Source organism: Leuciscus leuciscus, assembly GCF_965113295.1.
Source record: "Leuciscus leuciscus genome assembly, chromosome: 19".
Lineage (NCBI taxonomy): Eukaryota > Metazoa > Chordata > Actinopteri > Cypriniformes > Leuciscidae > Leuciscus > Leuciscus leuciscus.
Genome location: NC_138743.1, coordinates 17,114,544 through 17,136,616, shown reverse-complemented (window position 1 = coordinate 17,136,616; position 22,073 = coordinate 17,114,544). Strand labels below are relative to the sequence as shown.

The 22,073-nt window shown below is 44.1% G+C and overlaps 1 protein-coding gene across 1 annotated transcript in view; it reads left to right on the top strand.

Annotated features, from left to right (window-relative positions):
* The window catches only part of LOC309482910 (uncharacterized protein), a 402,133-nt gene that overhangs the window by 70,215 nt on the left and 309,845 nt on the right, over positions 1–22,073 (top strand). The window lies entirely within an intron of this gene.

The following is a 22,073-nucleotide window of genomic DNA, read 5'->3' as shown; positions in this document are numbered from 1 at the left end:
ATAGGTGTGGTTTGGGCGTAACGTGAAATAAACCAATCAGAGCGTCATCTCACATTCCCTTTAAGAGCTGACGCGATTTTTCCATAGCGGATTGCTATTGTAACGGCGGATTTGCCAGGCGCGCGCCAGGAGCGGTTCACAGCCAAGGAGAGCAACGCTCTCGTCACGGCCGTAAAAGAGAGAAGTTACATTGAAATGGAGAAACCCACCCAAATTAACTTCGGTTAAACAGGCGTATGATAATTTGTGTAAATGTGTAAACTAGATGTATGCTTTTATAATAAATTGTATCTATCTATCTATCTATCTATCTATCTATCTATCTATCTATCTATCCATCTATCCATCTATCCATCTATCCATCTATCGTAATAATGTATGATTTGCAAAAATGAAAACTGCTGCTTCTGTGTAGATGAGAGAATCAAAGTGTATGCGCGTTGTGCACACGCTACATTGATTATGGCCAAGCATGCGCCCTTAAAATAGCATATGAATAACATGCGCAACGCGCCACTGACTTTAACCCTCTGAGGTCTGAGCTGTTTTCTGGGCCCTGGAGGTGGTCTGACATGCTCTGACATTTGTGTTTTTTTCTGTTACTAGTGACATTTTCATGGCTAAAGTCTAATTACACTGTATTTAGCACAAACTCTGCTACAATAATATATCAGCAGCATGTATGTAAAAGTTTGTAGTTTTGAGATAATGACATTTATGCGTGGTTTGTGAAAATACAAAAAATAATTCTCACTGAAATAAGGCCATGAAACCCATACTGATTATTTCTTCACAAGACTTTTGAAAATTGTATGACATAGCCTAGAATATTTGCTCCAAAACTATGTGAAAATCACCCTGACTGCTCATTCAGATAAGACAATATATTGATTTAAAATTTCTAAGACGTGTTTTGTGTGACAAAGCCATATGCGAAGGGGCGTGATCATCTCATGAATATGTAAGCTTTTACACCTGAGAAAGACAAAGAAACTCCCCTAACTGCCCTATTAGGAGCGATCAGGCCCTGTCATTCAGAGCAACCTTGCACAAAGAATGAGGAGATTTAAAAAAGAATGGCTTTTAGATTGTTTGGATTTATTTACAACACAACACAATCCAAAAATACAAATGACAAAAGAGCACATTGAAAACAATGATCCAAAGACAGAGACCTTTGTGCCATTCCTAAAAACATACCTTTCATTTCCAAGGTGTTTGATTTTCACTTTACCATGTTCATGTACAGAGGCTCATGTGAATGTTGAAGTCAGCAGGACTCAGTTGCATCTGGTCCCTGAAAGAAAGAAAAAAAGAAAAAAACTGTGAACATACTGATATCAAGAGAAACTATAGGGCTGCACGATTTTGGGAATAGATTTTAGATTTTTCTGGTTAAAATTTCTTTTTAAAATTCACAGAATACACACACACACACACGTTTCCAACAATATATAATGAACATGAATATAGGCCTTGTAGGCATAGGCTACGCAGTGCTGCATAAAATAATAATAACAATAAATTAAATCTTCCAAAAGATTTCAAGAACAACTACGCTAGAGAAAAATATATTGATTATCATATGTTACTTCAAATGTTTCCATTCGTTATGATGATATGAAATGAGATAATAGTAAAAACATAAAGCCTAATGTTTGGTGCATTTTTCCTTTCAAACGCAATCGCGCTCCAAAATATGATACATTCCAGCCCACAGCGCGCTCCAAAATATGATACTCAAACCCACAGCGCGCTCCAAAATATGATAGCCTACATTCAAACGCGATCGCGCTCCAAAATATTAAACATTATGGTTATCTATGTTTGAGCAGATATCCACAAACAGTATTTAACAGGAAACACGGTTCTAAATAGTATAATATTCACCATATATCTAGCAACAGTTCAACTGCAATGTGAAGTTTATGCAACAATACCATAAACTAATAAGTAAGAATTTCTTACCTTACATCTTTCTTGTCTTCAAATCGCGTTCTTCTTCTTCTGATGTAAATCCAATGTAAGCTCAGACGTGTCTTCCAAACTCGACGAAAAGCAGAGACTTGTGAAGTGTTTTGGTGTTTTGTGTTTGAGGTAACGAGGGCGTTCGCGTCCCATGTGGAGATTTGCATGTGAATCTCTTTTGCGCGAGTGGGCGTGTCGAATTAAAAAATAATAAGCAAGCGTTTGAGATACTGGACATCCTGTTGGTTTTATACAAATTACTTAAACAGAGAATATTTGTTTTCAGTTTGAATCCGATCATTTAAAAGTACACACTTAAATGTGTATAAAGGTGTATGGCTCATAAATGTGTGAGAAGGATTCGCTGAGTTATGTTTCAGTTTATAGACGTGCTCAAGAAAAAAAAGTTCACCGCGACGGAGAGGCAGAACGCACACCCTGTTTATTTTCTTTATTTTACAAAAGCACAATGTTTTGATTTGATTGTAAGTGGACACATACAAAAGTAGAAATATCACAGATTCTTTTTTTATATTTCTTCTGTATAACCATAAATGACGGAGTAATTTAAGTTTATGTTGCTGCTATGTGAAAAAAATGTGCGCCAGATGTGGTTGCATTAAACACATACATTTTAACATTAGACATTACATTTTGATGTTAAATACACTTAACATTACACAATGTTTTATATAAAAATGTTCTATCCAGTATTTAATGCAATTACATCAGAAGTAGCCATATCCAAATTACTTAAACAATAATGGCTTTCCACTGAGCAGTATGGTACGGTACAGTATGGTACGCACTTATTTCCGTTTCCACTGTCAAAAGTTGTGAATGGTACCAAAATGCCGAACCGTACCGTACCACTTTTTGGGTACCCTTTCTTTTGGGGTACCTAGCACAGTGGTACGGTACTAAAGGGTGGACCTAGACTCACTGCAGGACGTTGATTGGTTGACAGAGAATCGTCACTTGCGCGTGCTACAAGGGGAATGACAACATAAGAAGCGCCATTTTTTTATATACAGTTAAAATATAATACTACTGTTACTATGTCACGAAATGTAATTTTAAGAGTTTTTCAGGCGAGAATGTTGTTGTTTAAAGCTCAAATCTGTGATTTATTTATAAAGATTTATGTAAATTTGATCCAGGTTGTGAGATCCAGGCAATCACCGGGCGCTCGGCGCTCATGTACCCCGCCTGGAACAGCCTTTCCTCGGCTAGTCCTTCTGACGTTTGCCGCTGACTCTGACGTCTCTGTAGTGGTTAAACATGAGATATAATTCGTCTTGTGTAAACCTAACGGGCGATCTTTGGTCTTGTGAATCTATAATTTGTACCCTGGCCAAACTGAGGGCTAAGTGAAATTTCATAACTTTATATTTAGTCTATTTAACTTTTCATTTACCGGTTATTTGTGTGGCTATAATATTTAAGATTTCTTTAAATGAAAAAGTAAAGAGGCAGTGTGGTGTTTTATAACATATTTCATTTTATTGTTTCATAAAATGTACATACAGAGATAACCGGAGTAGCAGAGCGAGCTGACGCTTTGAAGAACGCGCTGTTTCCATTACCGGACTCGCGTCCTCGGGAGTCATTCTCCTGAGCTGGACTTGGCAAGTCCGAACTTTGCGTACTTGCTATTGAGAAACGCCTAATGTCGGCGCTTGGCTTCTTGTTCTTGTGACAAACATGCCGAGAAGCAAGAACAAGATCTGCTGTATGTCATCCATTGTTGTTTATGTCGCTTTCTTCTTCGCGCGAAAAGGACGTCGATCGCTTCTTTCCGGCATAGGCTACACCACGCCTATCAAGTAAGGGTACTGTTGGTAGTGGAAACACTAGCCGATTCATTGTTTACCGACCCGAACCGTACCGTATTGTACTGTACCGTACCGTACCGCTCAGTGGAAACGAGCCATAAGAGTACTCCCTTACTTTACTTTTTCAAGGGAATACTAATTAAAGCCCAGTTATGTGAAAAGGATCCATGTTTTATAATTCATACATGCTAAATATAGCATTTTCGCTTTGAGCAATATAGATTAAAGTTAACCGCACAAAATACTCAAGCTCTATCAGGTATAAACACATCTACCAATAATGTGTTTAGTTGTGAGATGTCTGAGAAAACAAAGCAAAATTTGGAACTTTTAGTTAATTTTTGAATGATTAACATAAGTTTCATCTACTTCGTACAATATCTTCCTATACCCATTCTGCTAATTGCTGCTCACATATACAGTATACTGTATTGTTTTCACAATCTTTCTTGGTGGAGTTTAATTTGTGTTTTATCCAATGTGCACATTTCTGTGAACTCTTTCTTAAAAATGTAAAAATTCACCATGACTTCAGACATTCTAGCTTTCTAAAAACATTCTAAATGGTTTAGAACTTTAGAAGGTTCATACATATTTTCCTTGGTCTAAGAAATAACTAAACTCCACATAATTAAGAAGATCTATGCATGCTAAGAAACACAGACAAGTCAGTTCACTCAGCAGCCATCTTTGGAATGAAAAGGAGCTATTTTCAATCATGCAGTCTATCTGATTGCATAGGGAAATACTAAAATCTCCAAAACTGCACAACACACCAACCACTTTACAGCTATTTCTATGGAGCTTCTGACAGCAGTTGCTGTGATGCTTTAAACAAACTGCACAAACTGTCATGAAGACCAAGTGATGACTTTGAAGATTGGCGATTGGCTCTATATTTGGAAGGTGGGACTTCCTTTACTAGAGTCATTATATCCACCAATCTCTCCCATTCACTGTATATAACCTGTCTTAGCTATATACTTTATCATCTAATACTATAAACTATTCTGATTCCACCTGAAACAACTCCTGAAACTAGTACTATTTCACTGCTATTTCTGTGTCATTACTGAAGCCTCTCCTATGTGTAGGAGAAAACCTTCAGGACACTAACAGCCGATGCAGAGGAAATTCAATTAGTCTTGAAAGCCCACTGCTGTACACAAGTGTCTTTAGACATTTTATTAATCATAAGTAACTTTGCAACTACATTTCATCTAACTCTCATTAGCGTATTAGTAGAGACTGTCTTCTTAATATCTTCAAACACTTTATTTTTGATTCTCCCCAACAGACATTCTACTGACTATAGTGGACATCCCATGAGGCCACAACAAGATCTGTTTTCATTGTTATTGTTAGTTTGCAGCTGAAGGTAATGTCGATTAACTTACTGTTATAAATATGCTGTAAGTACATGGACGAAAACTGTAATCCTCATGTTAATCATTCAGTGGTCAGTGTTGTTACGCTTAGTTTCATTGAAGTTTTCACAGTTTTTATTAGCACCAGTGCTCTAATTGTGTCAGATTCACAATTGAATATAATTTCATAAATGAACAAATATTTGTAAATTTACTGTTATAATATGAAGATGAGAATCCACAGTCCTACTGTGTAAACTCCTCACAAAAGCTAAGAAAATACTGAATGCCAAAGCGATAGTGTTAACTAAAATGCTAAGATCAATGAAGGACAAGAACATAACTGCTATGAGAATGAATTTGTTTATATCCACAAAATCCCATATAAAGGGCTCATTTATAGGTGGGGGTGGAATACAGTTGTTCAACTCTCTGGCTTTTGGCTGCTGTTGATAGGAGATGCTGGCAGAGTAAAGGCAAACATATGATTTCAGGAATAAAAAGATCAATAGCATCTTTACTAAATCTCCCCCTCAAGACACTCATTACAGTAATCCAAAGTCATCTTTCTCTGCCAAATCAGAAATTGTGGAGACAAAGACAATATTAGCTTTACTGGCTGTGGCCAGCACATGCGGCTATTTGGGATTTACTAAAAGCAACTGGGAAATGAGAAGTAGTGATTTACTACATTTTAATTACTGCATCACAGTGTACTCAGATGTATGCAGATGTGTTAACATGTAAATGAGGAATTGTCTCAGGTTACCATGGTTTCCTGAGATTAGGGAACGAGACGCTGCGTCACTTTGGGGTCACTATGGGGAATGACTCTGGCATGACTTGTGTCTGAAGCATGAGTCTAAACACGACAATGAACTTGACATTGGCAGGCGGCAGCCTATGACGTCACCACAGGTGAGACCATGCAAAAGGGCACCTGTGAAATACGTCATCCACTTCTTGTCTGAAGGAGATGTGTACAGGAATACCGGAAGCATGGCAAAAGGACGCAGCGTCTCGTTCCCTATTCTCAGGGAACCATGGTTGCATGCGTAACATGAGACGTTCCCTTCCGAAAGGCAACTCGAGCTGCGTCTCCTAGGGGTCTCTATGGGTAATGAAATACCCACGCTGCCATGCTGAAATTGATGAGTGCCCTATTGGCTGAGCTAAGTCAAAGGACTCGAGAGTCAAGCGCACTAGTTCACGTGTTAGATTCTATCACTCTGAAAAGAATCATATGAGAACAGACACGAATGCATTGCTATGAGTTCCTTAAACTCCCTCAAGAGCTGAATGTGCTTTTGCAAACACTAAATACCATTTCTCAGGAGGGAGCAGAAAGGAGTAGTCAGTCTCATGAATCCATCATAGAGAAGACAGCATTCCACCTAATCCCACATCCCTCGAGCATAGGTACGGCACAAACTGAACAATCTTTTTCATTGAGAAATATAACAAGAGGAGACCCACAGAATGTATGCATTCAGCTCCCTCAGTAGCTAAACGCACGTGTTCCTCACTCATGTGCAAAAAAACAACAAAAAAACTGTCTCCTGAAGACAAGAAAGAGGATGACGTATTTCACAGGTGCCCTTTTATACTCACGGTCATACCAGTGGTGACGTCATAGGCTAGCGCTTGCCAATGTCAAGTTCATTGTAGTGCTTAGACTCATGCTTCAGACAGCAGTCATGCCGGAGTCATTCCCCATAGCGACCCCTAGGGGACACAAACAAACAAAGTTTGTTTTTAGAAGAAAATTGCTTCATCGTCCACCTTAAGTATAGCCTGACGTCGTCATACTCAGATTCTAGTCAGAATATGAGTCTGATACTGCTCCATTGGGCTGTGATTAAGGGGTGTGTTTAAACCGAACCAGAAAAAAAAAAATGCCTCTGCACTCAATTGGATAGACCTACAGAGCAACGGAGTAAGTGACGTATGTTCTTCATTCATCTTTCCGATCGACAAATGCCTTGATCGCAGTTCTCTGTTACTTTTTTTAAATTATTGCGCTGTCGATATCTTCTATAACAGACGTGATGGCGGAATCCACACATGATGTTTCATAAGCAAAGTTCGGGGGGAGCACGTTCAAATAATCAATCCAATCAACTTGTCATCAAACAATTACCATGTCTACCCTATCAGCATGAGAGGAAGCATATATTTTTTCACTCTGTCAACTCACCTAACAGTTTTCAGCATCCCTCCACTCACTCTTGGCTTGTTCTTCCACAGCCAGGAATACGGGGGGAGTACTTTGGGTTCGGGCCGAATACCGAGCCCGGAGCCCTCTCCTTGGACAGCACGCCAAATATGCATTTATTCTATCTGACTAAATTTGTAAGTGTGAACTCGTGAAATCTCAATTCTCCAGCAGCAGTCTTCTTTGTTGTAAACGAATTCAACCCAAGCGCTCTTTGATGACGTGGATGATTCCGTTACTGTAGATCATCTGCCCATCATCGTATAAAGCCCGCCCTGACAATTTGATTGGTCCGAACAGCTCTGGTTCGAGCATAATTGCTCCACAACGGATCAAGTCCCGACCGAACTTCCCGACCTAAAAATGTTGTGGGCGGGGCTAAGTTCGGCTGGCATCCAGGCTACCTTAAGTAAGGCAGATCAATAAAATTGTTGAATATTAAATGTCCCCAACTAAGCAAGCCAAAAGCCAAGGCAACAGTGGCAAGGAACCAAAACTTCATCAGGTGGCATGATGGAGAAAAATACCATGGGAGAACCAAGGCTCAGTCGGGGGCAAGTTCTCCTCTGGCCAACGAACGAACAGTGTATGATTATGATTCAGGCAGCATTACAGGTCAGAAGTCAGATTGGATCGGAACATTCAGAATATTTATGATATATTGATAATATCAATACATTGATTTTGATATTCTAGGTTTTAGCAACTGGCCAGAATTTTGCGACCTCTGACATATATAGCAATTGTAAGTCGCTTTGGATAAAAGCGTCAGCTAAATGAATAAATGTAAATGTAAAAAGCCAAAGAAAGGCATAAAACTCCAAAACTCTTGCTATGTTTCAATTTTGGGATATCGCATAAAAAAACACTGGATGGAAACACCAAGATGCGCAAAATTTCTAAACATGCCCATGAAATACTTATGAGCCTATGTTCCTGAGCCAAGTCTGTTTATTGTGTTTCGTATGTGTGCTCTGAGGCACAATTAATTTATAATGTACAAAAAAGAGTCACACTGGTTGCAGCAACTTCCAGATAATTTTATTATCTGTATTATCAATTTCCCAAGAAGTGACTATTTTTTTTTTTTCTCTTGAACACATGGGATGGAAACAGTGCTTTATTCTTATATATTCTTATAAAATACTTATTAGACTTATCCTTTTATTTATTTATTTTGTAGTAACTAGGGTAGACCAAGTCAAGTCAAGTCACCTTTATTTATATAGCGCTTTTTACAATACAGATTGTATCAAAGAAGCTTCACATTGATAACATGAAAATAATACAACAAAGTTTGTTTCTAGAAGAAAATTGCATCATCGTCCACCCTAAGTAAGGCAGATCAATAAATCACTGCATTGTGCACCTGCATGGTGCACAATGCAGACATTACACACATTTTATTATTATTATTATTAGGGCAAAAATAACAACATCCGCTCAAAGTACAGTAGGCTAATACTGATATAATGTGCTTTGTTCAATAGGCTTGAGAAATCTAATGACACTATATCTCTTCATCTAGAAGAGTGCACTTATGAAGAGTGCACTTAGTCACGAAAAGGACACTGTTTTTCCAGAAGTGGAAATGGACAGTTTTATATTACCCTAACAGCACTATACTAGATCTTACTTTGGCCCTGGTCATGTGACTCAAAGTGGAGCTGAAAGCAGGGTTGCATGGAAATGCTGCTGTCATTCATAGGTCCCCTATACCTAGCACTATAGCGGAAAAGCAATGTATCAGAGATAATGATACTTTATTATAGCACTTATGAGCGTATAATGGTAGGTACTTCAAAGAATACTATGGTATTACCATGTCAAAATGACCATGGTTATAGTGTAACACGATTCTTTTTTGTATGTCCCTGCTGCTAGAAAAAGAAGAAGGTCACAGGTAAAGGAATGTATTAGCAGAGAGTCCATACATTTGGGCAGTACAGCAGGCACAAGACATGGATACATGGACCCTAGAGTAAAGAATACATACTGGGCCAATGCAGCCAGTGCCCCTGGACATTGGACAATCAGAGGCTTCCCGCTGAGAGGTGTGCAGTTCCCACACATTAAGAAATAAACCACTGCAGATGAGAAATTGACATAGACAAAAAGGCTTGAATGTGTCAGTGACTATTGATTTCGAGTGGAGAATCCTTATATTTTAGAACATATATCACTCCCTATATCAGTGAATTGTATGTTTATAAAGCCACAAATAGTCAAAATAGCAACAACAAATATACAACTGGTAGCATTTATCGGGGTTCAAGCGGGCCTTTAAGCACATGCGTAAAAAGATATTATGTTTTATTTAGCAAGCATGTAAACTTAGGAAACCAAAAGTAATTTATAAAAGATCATCTAAGAGATTCAGTCAAGAATACTTTTGTACAGACGTAAATAATGTATGTTGGAGTGATGTTTATAAGGAAGTTCATCCAGATAATGCATTGTCAGCATTTTAAAGATTATTTTACTTTTTTGTGGACAAACATGCACCTATAAAAAATGTACAGTGAAGAATGTTAGGGCACCATGGATTGCTAATGAGTTGAAAAACATTATGTTTGAGAGAGATGTGGCAAAGGGTACAGCAAAGAGAACTGGGAACAAGGAGGATTGGGACGTCTATTGCAAATTAAGAAATCAAGTAACTAATATTAATAGGAAAAAGAAAAGAATGTTTTACAAAATTAAAATAAGTGAATGTAAATATGGAAAAATGTGGAGTACACTCAATGAAATAATGAATAGGAAATCAAATAAAATTCCTTCTTTTATTGATACAGGTGACTCATTTTTAACTATTTTTAAATCATATGAAATTGGAAATTATTTTAATGATTTTTTTTTCATAAATAAAGTTGATAAATTAAGAATAGAAATGTTGTTTGGCAGAACCAGTTTGCCACATATTTAATATCAGTATTGAAAAAAATATTTTTCCTTTAGCTTGGAAAGATGCAAAGGTTATTCATCTACAGAAAAATGCAGCACTGGGTTCCCTTTCAAGGGAACTCGCGTTGCGTCGAAATTGACGCTATGGGGAACGCTTTGTGTGATGACGTCTTGAAGCACATGTAAAATCAGTCCAATGGTGTGGCGGAACGTCAGAGGCGGGTGACGTCACGTACCAGGAAGCTGTAAAAGCCAGCCCGAAACAGAAAACGAAAGCTTTCTGAGTCTTCAGTTGCGCTATATATATATATATATTCAGAACTATGGCGAGTAAGCAGCAGCAGTTTAGAGTGTGTGTTCACCCCTGCCCGCATTATTTAACGGGTGGGGACACTCACACTCTTTGTGTTGTCTGTTTGGGTGAAGAGCATGCCCAGTCAGCACTCGAGGGTGCTGGCTGTGAGCATTGCGACGTGCTTCCTATGCGTACGCTCAGATCCCGCCTGGCTTTATTTTACCAGGATCGCGTTCCCCAGGGCTCGGGTCCCGCCGCTGCCGAGGCACGGCGTCGATCTCAGACCTGGGGTTCGCAAATGGATCTATCAGTGGATGTTGAGACGGGCTCTGCCTTATCTCAGCCTCTTTCTGATAGATCCAGTGCCTCTCATCAGGGTGTGGAAGCACGCGCTGCGGTTTCTTCCCCCCCCCCGATAGAGGCACCAATACTGCAATTGTCCAGCTCTGAGGAGTTGGACGTTGTTAGTATTGATGCTGAGTCTGAGGATTCGCCACCTCAGTCTCATGCGTTTGAGGAATTGCTTGATGTTGTTACAAGAGCTGTCGAGCGATTATCTGTTGAGTGGCCAGAAGATAGGCAGGGCGTTCGTTCGAAAAGCAAGCTCGACGAACGTTTCCTGCCATCTCGTGCACAGCCTCAGTGCAGAAGCCTTCCGTTTTTCCCCGATCTCCACACCGAGGTGTTGAGATCGTGGGGGAAACCAGTGTCATACAGAGTATATACTGCACAAACATCCCACTACTCTTCTATACACAATTATAAAGAGCATGGTTATGGGGAGATGCCGAAGGTGGAAGAGACGCTTGCGAGCTATCTCTCTCCAGCGACGGCATCTTCTCTGAAGGCTCCTGCATTACCATCCAAACCAGTAAAATTCACTTCTTCCCTGGTTCATAAAGCTTATGCCGCCGCCGGCCAAGCTGCAGCATGTTTGCACACTATGTCATTAATGCAAGCATACCAGGCAGAATTATTGGGTGATTGTGAGGAGGGCGGGGGTATTGGTCCCGATACTGTGTCCAAACTGCGTAGAGCCAAAGATTTATCTCTCAGGGCCACCAAGGAGACGGCTAAATCCATCGGCCGCTCTATGGCAGCCCTGGTGGCCACTGAGAGGCATCTGTGGCTCAATCTAAGTGATATAAAGGACAAAGAAAAACATGTTCTTTTGGATGCGCCGGTTTCCACTGAAGGTTTATTTGGAGACGCAGTTAATAGTGATGTAGCGAAGTCACAAGAAGCTTCAAAACAGGCAGCTGCACTTCAGAAACTTCTCCCCCGCCGTTCTTTCTATGAGGCTGCTGAGCGGGAGCAGCCTCACTCCTCTAAAAAGAGCGCTGAGCACCGTGCCACTCAGAAACAGAGCGTTTCCTCCTGTGCTCCCCCACAAAAATCTCGGGGACACGGAGGGCGCTCTCAAACCCAGCAGTCTTCGAGGGGTAAAACGGATCTGCGGACCGTTATTACCGCCAAGAAGGCTGCTGGGAAAAAGTCCTGATGTCTGAGGGCTCAGGACAAATGAGGGTAGTCCCCCCCGAAGTAGAGCGGCCAACACCTCTTTTTACGGTCTCCGGCGGTCTCCGGCGAGCACATATTTCAAGGACCACCCGGAAACGTAGTGGCCTCGGGATGCCCGCCCCCTCTGAGGAGGGTGTTAGAGCAGTCTGTTCAGTCGTTCCCTGCCGGTGCGCCGTTACAGGGCGACGAACCGACTACTCAACAGCAGGAGAAAAAAACGGTGCCCGTCTCTCTTCGGTGCCCTCAGGGGACCGGTCTGCCAACCCTGCCGCCTCCGGTGTTTCAGGGTGCAGCGGTCTCCGGCGAGCACATATCTCAAGGACCACCCGGAAACGTAGTGGCCTCGGGATGCCCGCCCTCTCTGAGGAGGGTGTTAGAGCAGTCTTACGCCGTTACAGGGCGACGAACCGACTACTCAACAGCAACACAATCCAGAAACCAGTCTCGAGAGGCTGGTACCTCTAGTAGAATCTTTGACAGCGTGGAAGCTACTGTCAAATGTTTCTCGTTGGGTCCTGCAGACCGTGGAAAAGGGGTATCTCGGTTTATGGGGGTCCTGCCCACAGTGGTGGGCCCCGAGCAGGTTCTGGTTATGGAACAGGAAGTAAACACTCTGTTAGAGAAAGGGGCCATAGAATATGTACCTCCCTCCAACAGGGAAACCGGGTTTTACAGCCGGTACTTCATAGTTCCAAAGAAGGACGGGGGATTGCGTCCCATTTTAGATCTTCGAGTTCTGAATGAGTCAGTCATGCAGCTCAAGTTCAAAATGTTAACATTGAGACAATCGGCCCACAGATCAGGTCCGAGGACTGGTTTGTCACGATAGACCTCAAGGACGCATATTTCCATCCGTCCGTGTCATTGGAAGTTCGTGAGGTTTGCTTTCGGGGGCAAAGCATACCAATATCGAGTTCTTCCATTCGGCCTGGCTTTATCACCCCGCACTTTCACCAAATGCGTGGATGCAGCTCTGGCGCCTCTGCGCCTCCAGGGTATTCGCATCACGAACTACATCGACGATTGGTTGATTTTAGCTCAGTCGCATCAGATGGCGGTTCAACATCGAGATGTTGTTCTCGCCCATATGAAAGAGTTGGGGTTACGGCTGAACGCCAAGAAGAGTGTGCTTTCTCCATTTTAGAGGACCACTTTTTTAGGCGTGGTTTGGGATTCAGTGTCGATGCAGGCGCGCCTGTCACCGCCACGCATAGATTCCATCCTGGCAGCTGTGAAAAGTGTAAAGCTAGGCCAGCTACTCACTGTCAAACAGTTCCAGAGACTGTTGGGTCTCATGGCAGCAGCTTCCAACGTGATACCTTTTGGACTGCTGCACATGAGGCCCCTGCAGTGGTGGCTCAGGACCAGGGGGTTACCCCGAGGGGCAACCCATTTCGCACAATCAAGGTCACGCGGCAATGCCTACGTGCCTTGGTTATGTGGAAGAAACCTTGGTTCCTGTCCCAGGGCCCAGTGCTGGGAGCTCCTTGTCGTCGCAAACTGCTAACGACGGATGCTTCCCTCACGGATTGGGGAGCGATCCTAGAGGGTCGCTCATCTCAAGGTCTGTGGGAAGACCATCATCGTTCCTGGCATATCTATCGCCTAGAGATGTTAGCTGTCTTCCGGGCTCTGATGAGCTTTATCACAGGTCTCAGGGGACACCATGTGTTAGTGCATACGGACAACACGTCGGTAGTCGCCTATATCAACCACCAAGGGGGTTTGCGCTCGCGCCCATTATCCAATCTGGCAAGCCATATCCTCTTGTGGTCCCAGGGGAAGTTGCTGTCACTCAGGGCAGCCTACATCCCCGGGGTCCAGAATATAGGAGCAGACACTCTGTCGAGACAGGGGCCAAGGCCCGGGGAATGGAGGCTCCACCCCCGAGGTGGTGGAGCTGATATGGAGGGAGTTTGGCCAAGCATAAGTGGATCTGTTTGCGTCTTGAGAGACGTCTCACTGTCCACTTTGGTTCTCCCTCACGCATCCAGCTCCTCTGGGACTGGATGCTATGGTACAGACGTGGCCGAGGCTACGTCTGTACGCCTTTCCCCCAGTTGCTCTGCTACCGGGAGTTCTGGAGAGAGTTCGCAGGGACCGGGTTTGCCTGCTTCTTATAGCCCCGCGCTGGCCGGGCAGAGTATGGTTTCCCGATCTTGTGTCCCTCCTCGACGGGCCTCCTCTGGAGCTACCCGTCAGGAGGGACCTTCTGTCCCAAGCAGGGGGCTCGATTTTTCACCCCCGACCGGAACTGTGGAACCTGTGGGCTTGGCCTCTGAGGGGGCCCAGCTCATAGAGTCAGGTCTCTCAACTGAGGTTGTTGAGACCATTCTACAGTCCAGAGCTCCCTCCACGAGGAAACTTTATGCCCTGAACTGGAGAGTATTCACTTCTTTGTGTAGTGACCGTCGGTTGGATCCAGTCAACTGCCCAATTGGTACAGTTCTGGAGTTCCTGCAGGACCGGTTCACTGCAGGTCTGACCCCGTCCACTTTAAAGGTTTATGTGGCGGCCATAGGTGCTTACCACATTCCTTTGGGTGGAATGTCTGTGGGGAAAGACCCTTTGGTATCTCGTTTCCCTCGTGGCACTTGGAGGCCTTCTGTCCTCCTCCCTTTCGAAAAGCGGACCAGGAGGCGAATAATTTGCTTTCCCCTGTTCGGGCGTTAGACGCGTATGTCCACAGAGCTGCCCTGTGGCGTAAAAGTGATCAATTGTTTGTATGCTTTGGGTCCCCTAACAAGGGAGGTCCAGTGTCTAAGCAAAGGATGAGCAAGTGGGTGGTTGAGGCTATCTCACTTGCTTATGAGGCGGCTGGGCAGCCTTCTCCTTGGGCTGTCCGGTCGCACTCTACTAGGAGTATGGCGGCCTCTAAGGCCCTTATATCAGGAGTATCTTTGCAGGACGTTTGTGATGCGGCAGGCTGGTCCTCACCGCACACCTTCGTCAGGTGCTACTCTTTAGACCTAGACTCTACTCCAGGGTCTCAGGTTTTGTCTTCCTAGTGCTGCTCACTTGATTTCAAACAGGACGGACATTTGTAGCTATGGTGGCGTTGGTATAGACGTTCCCCATAGCGCCAATTTCGACGCAACGCGAGTTCCCTTGAAAGGGAACGCCTCGGTAACGACTGTAACCTCGGTTCCCTGAAGAGGGAACGAGCGTTGCGTCGCCTTGCCATATATCCTTCATGCCTGTCAGCACGACGTCAGACTCTACGAAGCTTTCGTTTTCTGTTTCGGGCTGGCTTTTATAGCTTCCTGGTACGGGACGTCACCCGCCTCTGACGTTCCGCCACACCATTGGACTGATTTTACATGTGCTTCAAGACGTCATCACGCAAAGCGTTCCCCATAGCGTCAATTTTGACGCAACGCTCGTTCCCTCTTCAGGGAACCGAGGTTACAGTCGTAACCGAGGCGTTTTAATGGTCATAATAGTCGATCAAAAAGTTTTCTACCAGTTCTTAGCAAGTATTGAAAATGATCATTTGTGAGCAAATTCAATTATTCTTTAAGGAGAATAATTTGCTCTCTAATTTTCAGCATTTATATTTAGAGAGCACAGATTGATGACAATAACTTAGTAGGAGCAGCATTGTTAGATTTTAGTTCAGCTTTTGATGTACTCGATCATAAATTATTGCCGGATAAACTGTAATGTTACAAATTTACTTCTCATTCTGTACATTGGTTTAACAATTAACTGTCTAATGGGACAATGTGTATTTTATAATGGACGTTATTCAGATGTGAAAGAGTTGCAATATGGTGTGCCTCAAGGAAGTTGTTTAAGACCAATGATCTTCCTCTTGTTTTAAAGTGTGCATGGACAGTCATGAATGCAGATGATAAAACATTGTATTTACCTGCAACATCAATTAAGCAGTTGTCTACTGCTTTGGATGAGGAAATACAATTGGTCATAAAGTAGGTACGGAATAATAAGTTGGTTCTAAACTTGATAAAAACCAAAAGCATTGTGTTTGCATCAAATTGCATAAAAAGTTGATTGCATCAGAAGTTAAATTTGTCTGTAAAGAGTGTGCCTATTGAACAGGTAGAGGAAATAAGACTTCTTGGAGTTATATTCGACAATAGGCTGAAGTGTTCAAAACTATTTGACCTGGTTTTCCAGCTATCTTAATAACTTTTGTGTAAACTTTTTGCCACAACTCTATATTTCTAAAATTGTGCAAACAATGGTTCTTGAAGGGCTAATATAATAAGAATGCACTGGTGAAGGATTATCTCTCTGCTTTGTTTTTTAAGAAATATTTCTGTCTAGAGTTCCTAATGTCCTGTACTCTCAATTTTTGTATAGTAGTACCAGTCATAATTTTAACACCAGGCATGCATAAAAGGGATGTTGATGGTGATATTTGGAATGAATGTTGGGTTAGAATGTTTCATTGACTTGACTTTTTATTGTTTTTGATTAAATGTAGTTTTGTATTTTTTACTTTTTGGGACCCCAGGAACAGCTAATGAGGATCCAAATAAACAAATACACTTAGATCATAGATGGAAAAGACCATTTACAGCCAATACAGGCAATTTACTAAGGAAAAAAATGGGTTTTAAAGTTAACAGTTATAGCACCATGTCTTGCCTGATCTCCACCACTTTTATTTGGCGTCACGATTTTTTTCATGTCACCTCATGACATGATTGAGCTCATAAACGTGTCCCGAGTTTCGCGAAAATATCTCTTTCCGTTCGCAAGTTATAGCCATATTAGTAAAAGTGGCCTTGGTCACATCGAACATTTTGGTTCCTCTTAGCGATTTCCATTTGTTTTTTATGATTATTGATAGTCACTCTCCAGAGAATATTTCTGCAGGTTCCGATCAGGCCAAAAAACTAGGAGTAGTTTGCAAAAGTAGGTTTTTCAAAAAACCTTGATATACTCGAAAATGGCACCTGAAGGGCGAGCAAATCAGAGGCATGTATTCTGTCCGCCTTGAGCCAAGGATTCCAACGATATCATACACTTGATCCTACGCCTAACGGTTTAGGAGTTATGAGCCATTTCATACTTTTGACCGCTGTAGCTCCCCCGTCAGGCCGATTGGGGCGGGCCTTGGTGACGTTGTAGGTGGTGTGAGTACTACCAGCCCTCAAAGTTTCAAGTCTCTACAACTTACAGTTCAGTCTGCCCAATCAGTTTTAGATGGAGAATGCTGCATCATGGGAAAATTAACAATAACAATGGGGTTTCAGCGCTATGCACTTGAACCCCTAATAAAAAGGGCCTAAAAAATGCTTATATAAAAAAATAAAACTATAGGGTCTCAGCACTTGACGCTTGAGCTGCTGGTTACAAAATCTTTATCAAGCCTTTAAACATGTACCTCAGAGAAGAAAAATGTTGCTTTTTGCATTTTTAGCTCATTTATCATGGAATTGTGGTGTGTTTTTTTTTTTTGGTGTATGTTATTTATTTATTTTTACCTTTTAAACTGTAATTCCTCTACTAATGGTCCGATCTCCGTAAAAGTTTGCACACGTCTTTAGAATAATATGGTGCACATGATCAGCTAATTTGGTGAAGTTCTGCGCAGAGCAGACCATTTTTAGTCATTTAAATGTCATTTTGCATAGGATAATATAGAGCATTTTTCATCATTATAACAATTAAAGCATCACCAATGGCCCGACGTCCATAAAAGTTTCCAGGCTTCTTTAGGATCACGTGCCGCATGCGCACACCCGATTTTGTGAGGTTGTATGCAAATCAGGCAGGAAGAGGGCAGCTTAAAGCCATTTCATGGGATTTGCCATAGAAATACATTATTTTGACACCTTTTTAACAGTTATAGCGCCACCAAGTGGCCAGTCGCATGTCCTTTTTCACACGACCACAGAATGAGCCGAAATTTCCACTTTTTTTAATATCTATTGTCAGTCAGACTCCAGAGAATCTTGCTGCACTGGTTTAGTTCAGGTCGGGCCAAAAACCTAGGATTTCAGTAGGTTTTTGGAAAAACCCTTGACACTATAAGACACTTGAGCCTACGCCTAACGGTTTAGAAGTTATGAGCCATTTCATACTTTTTCATACGCTGTAGCTCCCCCGTCAGGCCGATTGGGGCGGGCCTTGGTGACGTTGTAGGTGGTGTGAGTACTACCAGCCCTCAAAGTTTCAAGTCTCTACGACTTACGGTTCGGTTTGCCTGATCAGTTTTAGATGGAGAATGCTGCATCATGGGAAAAATTAACAATAACAATAGGGTTTCAGCGCTACGCGCTTGAACCCCTAAAAAGCTGACACACTATTGCTTCAAAACATATTTTCCAATTTTAATCTCACTGCAAGTGTGGGGTTTCAATCTGAATGTTCATTGTTATTTTATTCAAGCTCTTAAATACTTTTTTTTTTTGTGTACACCTCCTTCTAATTAATGGGTTTGGCAATACTAGTAAGTCTAGGAAAAAATAAATCTCAATACTACAGCACACAATCACATTCTAGAGAACGCCTCGGTTACGACTGTAACCTCGGTTCCCTGAAGAGGGAAACGTTGAGTCGAAAACTGACGCTATGGGAACGCTTTGCGTGATGATGTCTTGAAGCACATGTAAAATCAGTCCAATGGTGTGGCGGAACGTCAGAGGCGGGTGACGTCACGTACCAGGAAGCTATAAAAGCCGGCCCGAAACAGAAAACGAAAGCTTCGTAAAGTCTGAAGTCGCGCTGACAGGCATGAAGGAGATATGGCAAGGCGACGCAACGCTCGTTCCCTCTTCAGGGAACCGAGGTTACAGTCGTAACCGATGCGTTCCCTTTCAAGGGAACTCCCGTTGCGTCGAAAACTGACGCTATGGGAACGTCTATACCAACGCCTCCATAGCTACAAATGTCTGTCCTGTGTGTAATCATGTGAGCAGCACTAAGAAGACAAAACATGAGACCCTGGAGTAGAGTCTAAATCCAGAGAGTAGAACCTGACGAAGGTGTGCGGTGAGGACCAGCCTGCCGCATCACAGACGTCCTGTAACGATACTCCTGATATAAGGGCCTTAGAGGCCGCCATACTCCTAGTAGAGAGCGACCGGACAGCCAAAGGAGAAGGCTGTCCAGCCGCCTCATAAGCCAGTGAGATAGTCTCAACCACCCACTTGCTCATCCTTTGCTTAGACACTGGACCTCCCTTGTTAGGGGAGCAAAAGTCACTTTTACGCCACAGGGCAGCTCTGTGGACATACGCGTCTAACGCCCGAACAGGGCAAAGCAAATTATTCGCCTCCTGGTCCGATTTCGAAAGGGAGGAGGACCTCCAAGTGCCACGAAGGAAACGAGATACCAAGGGGTCTTTCCCCACAGACATTCCACCCAAAGGACTGTGGTAAGCACCTATGGCCGCCACATAGACCTTTAAAGTGGACGGGGTCAGACCTGCAGTGAACCGTTCCCGCAGGAACTCCAGCACTGTACCAATTGGGCAGTGGACTGGGTCCAACCGACGGTCACTACACCAAGAAGTGAATACTCTCCACTTCAGGGCATAAAGTTTCCTCGTGGAGGGAGCTCTGGACTGTAGAACGGTCTCAACAACCTCGGTTGAGAGACCTGACTCTATGAGCTGGGCCCCCTCAGAGGCCAAGCCCACAGGTTCCACAGTTCTGGCCGAGGGTGAAATATCGAGCCCTCTGCCTGGGACAGAAGGTCCCTCCTGACGGGTAACTCCAGAGGATGCCCGTCGAGGAGGGACACAATATCGGGAAACCATACTCTGCCCGGCCAGAGCGGGGCTATAAGAAGTAGATGGACCCGGTCCCTGCGAACTCTTTCCAGAACTCCCGGGAGCAGAGCAACTGGGGGAAAGGCGTACAGACGTAGCCTCGGCCACGTCTGTACCATAGCATCCAGTCCCAGAGGAGCTGGATGCGTGAGGGAGAACCAAAGTGGACAGTGAGACGTCTCTCGAGACGCAAACAGATCCACTTATAATTTCCATATCAGCTCCACCACCTCGGGGGTGGAGCCACCATTCCCCGGGCCTCGGCCCCTGTCTCGACAGAGTGTCTGCTCCTATATTCTGGACCCCGGGGATGTAGGCTGCCTTGAGTGACAGCAACTTCCCCTGGGACCACAAGAGGATATGGCATGCCAGCGCAAACCCCCTTGATATAGGCGACTACCGACGTGTTGTCCGTATGTACTACACATGGTGTCCCCTGAGACCTGTGATAAAGCTCCTCAGAGCCCGGAAGACAGCTAACATCTCTAGGCTATAGAATGCCAGGAACGATGATGGTCTTCCCACAGACCTTGAGATGAGCGACCCTCAGGATCGCTCCCCAACCCGTGAGGGAAGCATCCGTCGTTAGCAGTTTGCGACGACAAGGAGCTCCCAGCACTGGGCCCTGGGACAGGAACCAAGGTTTCTTCCACATAACCAAGGCACGTAGGCATCACCGCGTGACCTTGATTGTGCGAAATGGGTTGCCCCTCGGGGAAAAACCCTCTGGTCCTGAGCCACCACTGCAGGGGCCTCATGTGCAGCAGTCCAAAAGGTATCCCGTTGGAAGCTGCTGCCATGAGACCCAACTGTCTCTGGAACTGTTTGACAGTGAGTAGCTGGCCTAGCTTTACACTTCTCACAGCTGCCAGGATGGAATCGAAGCGTGGCGATGACAGGCGCGCCTGCATCGACACTGAATCCCAAACCACGCCTAAAAAAGTGGTCCTCTAAAATGGAGAAAGCACACTCTTCTTGGCGTTCAGCCGTAACCCCAACTCTTTCATATGGGCGAGAACAACATCTCGATGTTGAACCGCCATCTAATGCAACTGAGCTAAAATCAACCAATCGTCGATGTAGTTCGTGATGCGAATACCCTGGAGGCGCAGAGGCGCCAGAGCTGCATCCACGCATTTGGTGAAAGTGCGGGGTGATAAAGCCAGGCCGAATGGAAGAACTCGATATTGGTATGCTTTGCCCCCGAAAGCAAACCTCAGGAACTTCCAATGACACGGACGGATGGAAATATGCGTCCTTGAGGTCTATCGTGACAAACCAGTCCTCGGACCTGATCTGTGGCACGATTTGTCTCAAGGTTAACATTTTGAACTTGAGCTGCATGTACTCGTACAGAACTCGAAGATCTAAAATGGGACGCAATCCCCCGTCCTTTTTTGGAACTATGAAGTACCGGTTGTAAAACCCGGTTTCCCTGTTGGAGGGGGGTACATATTCTATGGCCCCTTTCTCTAACAGAGTGTTTACTTCCTGTTCCATAACCAGAACCTGCTCGGGGCCCACCACTGTGGGCAGGACCCCCATAAACCGCGGTGGGCGTTAATAGAATTGTATCTAATACCCTTTTTCCACGGTCTGCAGGACCCAACGAGAAACATTTGACAGTAGCTTCCACGCTGTCAAAGATTCTACTAGAGGTACCAGTCTCTCGAGACTGGTTTCTGGATTTTGTTGCTGTTGAGTAGTCGGTTCGTCGCCCTGTAACGGCGCACCGGCAGGGAACGACCAAACAGACTGCTCCAGCACCCTCCTCAGAGGGGGCGGGCATCCCGAGGCCACTACGTTTCCGGGTGGACCTTGAGATATGTGCTCGCCGGAGACCGCTGCGCCCTGTAACACCGGAGGCGGCAGGGTTGGCAGAACGGTCCCCTGAGGGCACCGAAGAGAGACGGCACCGTATTTTTCTCCTGCTGTTGAGTAGTCGGTTCGTCGCCCTGTAACGGTGCACCGGCAGGGAACGACCAAACAGACTGCTCTAGCACCCTCCTCAGAGGGGGCGGGCATCCCGAGGCCACTACGTTTCCGGGTGGACCTTGAGATATGTGCTCGCCGGAGACCGCTGCGCCCTGTAACACCAGAGGTGGCAGGGTTGGCAGAACGGTCCCCTGAGGGCACCGAAGAGAGACGGGCACCGTGAAAAGAGGTGTTAACCGCTCTGCTTCGGGGGGACTACCCTCATTTGTCCTGAGCCCTCAGACAT